The sequence below is a fragment of the Montipora capricornis genome, chromosome 2 (genome assembly GCF_036669925.1).
Source record: "Montipora capricornis isolate CH-2021 chromosome 2, ASM3666992v2, whole genome shotgun sequence".
Taxonomy (NCBI): Eukaryota; Metazoa; Cnidaria; class Anthozoa; order Scleractinia; family Acroporidae; genus Montipora; species Montipora capricornis.
In genome coordinates, this window is record NC_090884.1 from 56,269,927 (window position 1) to 56,274,454 (window position 4,528).

The 4,528-nt window shown below is 41.1% G+C and overlaps 1 long non-coding RNA gene across 1 annotated transcript; it reads right to left on the reverse strand.

Moving 5' to 3' along the window:
• Positions 1 to 847: 847 nt before the first annotated feature.
• Positions 848 to 3,993, reverse strand: LOC138038136 (uncharacterized). The gene is made up of 2 exons (XR_011130192.1): positions 3,856 to 3,993; positions 848 to 1,469 (listed from the first exon to the last, which is right to left on the reverse strand). It is a non-coding gene; the product is annotated as an uncharacterized lncRNA (long non-coding RNA).
• Between the last annotated feature and the right edge of the window lie 535 nt (positions 3,994 to 4,528).

A 4,528-nucleotide genomic window follows, 5' to 3' on the forward strand; every position in this document is an offset into this window, starting at 1 on the left:
ATGGTAACGGTAATGTATTTATATAGCACATTTTCTATAGGCATATTCAAATGCGCTTTACAAGAAAGTGACCTATGGGTGAGATCGGACATCAGCATATACAGGCGCCGCTGGCAGCCGCTATCAGTCCATTAGCGATCGCACCAGCACATGAATGAATGATATGAGGCCTAACCACAACACCGGGAGCTCCATGCCCTACTCTTTACGAATAGTGTCTGTGAAGTGGATAAGCGGATACGCAGTGGAAAAGACTACCCCTCCCTTGTAATGTTCTTAGTATAATTGTTGTGAAGTACTCAGTGGAAAAGACCACCCCTCCCCTAGTAATGTTCTAAGTATATGCAAGCTGATAGCCTGGGCCCGAAATAGAGGAAGGAAATAGTCGTCCTTTATCCTCCCTCTCCCCAATCCCTTCTCAGTTTTCCCAAAATTTGCATAATGTTGTTAATTAAATTTGAGGAAGAAAGGACAACTCCTCGCAGTCTATTTTTACTTTTCATTTTTTTTTCTGCTCCGACCGACCGACCCAAATGTAGGAGTAAGCGGAGAAAAAAAGGGGAAAAGGGGACGGTCTTAGCTAAAAAAAAATCGTCACAAATCCGCAGTTGCAATACCGGTATAGAGCGTTTTAACTCACGAGACTAGCAGCCATATTGGATTACTATAGAAAGTATTTGCATAAAAATAGAGTTCACTTCCCAGAGGCTTAATTTGGTACACCATCATGGCCGCCATTTCTTGGTTTTGGAACACCAACATGGCTGCCGTGACGTCATGTGAAAACGCTCTATATGAATTTCGTCATAAAATTACACAACAACAAATACATTCATTGACAAAGGAATCCGATACAAGGGTACCATGATGTGTGTTTTGTCTCCTTCGTCTTAAAGAACCATTTTGAGAATTGTGATGCACAGTCCAAGCAATAGAAATTTCGCTTTCGTTGCATTCCTCGCCCTCGCTATGGGTTTGGTAATGGACACTGCCATTCGTATGAACGCGCAAGCGCGTTGCAGAGTCAGATGATGTCTGCATTTCAGTAAAACCTCGGTTGTCATAGGCAACGCTTGTATCGTTCAGCCCGTTTTCCTTGGCTTCCTTCTCGGGGGTAAATGACACGTGTCGTGAGTTCATATGACTGGATAAGTCGTTACTGGGCTTCGTAGGTTGTTCGTTACTGAGGGACAAACGAGTCGGTCTTGATAATTGTTCGGTTCCTGTTACGTCATCTTCGGAGAGTTGATTTTGGCCGTCTATTCTTTCCTTACGGTTTCCGTTTAACTGCGTTTCTTTGACACCCACGACTGCTTTTAGCCTTTGTTTTTCAGTTTCATCTTTTTCATCTTCGTATGATGAACTAATACTTAGTAGCCTTAATGATTCCAGATCTCCATCGTTGACTGGTTGTGTGGAGGCCTCAGCGACATTAAAGTTCATCTCATTTTCTTCCGTCATCATTTTCTCTACAACGAAACACGAAAGCGACATTAAGCACTTAATGACTGGCCCCAAGGGAAACAGTGAGTTTTGTTTCCCCGAGACCCTCAATGTTCCCCGAGGCGAAGCCGAGGGAAACATTGAGGTCGAGGTTATTTGCTTGACGTCGGCTGGCGTACAGATTTGCCGCTGTTTCAAAGGTGCACGACCTGATCACGTGTGAGTCGAAAGTTCAAGTTGTAGTTGCCCTTGGGCGTCATGAAGTTTTGACCAATGACACGCGACACGTTCTCCTCCAATCAGAAAACGTATTTGAGTTGGGAGGTATAACAAGGTGATATGACCAAACCTTGATAAATATAAACAAGTAACAAAAGGGTGACAATTATAAATAGCAGATGCTTCTGGTAAATGTCGGAGTTGACTTCGTGACCAGTTGCAGAACAAAAAGGAAATCGAGAATAAACTGTATCACGGTTTTGACTGCCATTTTGACGGGTAGGCAAAGCGTAAAGAATTTGTAGTGTTTATATAGGGATCCGATGTCAAATAATTTTCGTTAAACGCTAGTTCTGAAAAGTTTATGAATTGATAACTGAAGGTACAGGGCAAAAGATTATACAGACCAAATTTTAGGCACTAACCTTTTAAAGAAGTTGCCCAGCAGCGTTTTCAATTTTTCTATATATTTGTCTGTAATTTTTTCCCGCGAATTTTCAGTAACAATTACCACAGGTAGGCCAAGCTCGATTTGTGAGCAGATTTAAATAAAAATCGTCTTACCTTACTTTAGTTGAGTGTTTTTTCCCAAGGGCGTAGCCAGGGGGGGGGGGGTGTCCTGGGGTGCCCGTCACCCCCCCCTTTGTAAGCCGTTTTTTATTCAAACAACCTACAATATTCAGGATGAGAAAACGCGAGTACCCCCTGTTTGACACAGTGTGACCCCTCCCCTTTGAAAAATCCTGGCTACGCCCATGATTTTTTTCCCCTCCTCTGTAGTCTTTGAGCCGATTTACGGCCATTCCTGTTAGTTTTCGAGGAAACGGTTTGCTCCCTCTATACATACTAATATAGAGGGAGCAAACCGGTTCCAAGAAACAGAAACTATCGTTATTTTCCCCATGCAAATCCTTATAAATATGCAAATCGCTCGAGTCACGTAACAATGCAAAGGTTATCATATTAAGAGCTGCTCACAAATCGAGCTTGGGCTATCTGTGCAATTACAGACAAATGTATGGAAAAATCGAAAACGCTACTACGCAGCTTTTAACGAGGGCTAGTCCCTACAAATTGGTCTGTATAATCCTTTACCCTGTACCTTCAGTTCGCGATTCATAATTTTTTTAGAACTAGCGTTTAACGAAAATTATTTGACATCGGATCCCCATATAAACACTACAAATTCTTTACGTTTTGTCTACCCGTCAAAATGGCGGTCAAAACCGTGATAAGGCCTATTGAGGATCAAATGGACATGTTTCCTCTTGTTTATGTTTTAAGCACCAGTCGAAAAACAGCACATGGGGAAAAAATAACAAAAAATTAAATGACGAGCAATCCATTGCGTTTATCGATTTTCTAAGATTGTCTATTGTGAATCTATCCGACAACAAAAATTTGTTTATGGAATATTCGGCACAAACTTTATCTCTTAGGTACACCCCTTAATTCCCCCTAAATCAAGGATGAAACCCCGTGAAGGCCAAAACGGGCTTGTAGCTTTCATCAGTTGACAGCATCATCATCATATCTTTGTTTAACCTCGCATTTTAGAGTAGCTTGGTGTATCTAATGGTCGCTAATATCTTCGAGTATTAACGAGAATTTACCCTCCCATTCATATGCTACAGGGAAAAAACACAACATGGGAAAATTTCATGCCTACCCTATCGAATAGTGTGGGTTCTTTTACCTCCCACAGGGTCACGAGGGCGATAAGGCAACTTATGCCAAAATAGTGCGACGTGACCAAAGTGAGCACAAGTGGTACACAATGCAACCCACAAACGATAATTGTGAAATCGAAGTTGCCCCATTGAACGGATATCGTCATAACCTTCCAGAATGAAATAAAATAATTATTGTGGACTTGATTTTTCTCTTAAAGAAAGCTACATCCCCCTTAATTAAGCCTTTGCCATTGTTATCTTCGAGGTAGAAAATTATTATGAGCGTGATGTGCGATCTCTTGATCATTCAAACAGCTATTGCGCATTAATTAAACCTGTACAATGCTCATAAAAGTTGGAAGACTAAAAAATGAAGTGGACCGGGTGGATACGTTTATCAATCGCTCTGAAATGTTTTTTGATTTCAACAGGCATCTTAGAGACCGTTTATGAATACTGATCACGTCCAACGAATTACAAATTACGCGCCGAATATTAGAGGAACGGCAGAAAATCTTACCGTATCGGTGTTGATGATGGCTCACAGTTTAAACTTTAGAATCCTTTGAAGTCAAACAAACGTGGACAAGCGTGTCAAGAGGTATCGGCAAATTTCTCTACATCCCGGTGACAAAATGACGAAATATTTACATTCAATCACGATTTTGGTCGCATCGCGTCACGCACGAGACATCCGACTCGCCCATACCCAGACCTCCGCCGTTTCAAAACACGCTAACAACACCGGACACAACCTGCTTTGAAACGAAGTAAAGTTTATTGATCGTGATCCTCATTGGTACAAACGCAAGGTCGAAGAGGCGATTCACATAAGACTTCACCCTAACAAAATCAACAGGAATAGTGGATTGGAAATTCCGGGAGCCATTCTTTTTTTGTCTCAGGAAGTAAACATTACAATGCTATTTTAAAGTGTGGAGCTCAGCGAGTCTTCAGTGTTTTAGCAGTTAGCGTATATTTCATAAACTCCAATTTCACCATTGTCGGAATTTATCTTAATTTCGGAAAACAAACACCGAATTTCGGAAAGACTGAGTCAGATGCTCGCAAAAACCAACTTCAGAATGATTTTAAAACACAAAAAAAACAAAGTCCGATTTCGAGAAAAAAAAACTATGATGTCCCTTAAGAACTTTCATAGTTTCTGTAAGTTCCTTAATGTTTTTGACTAA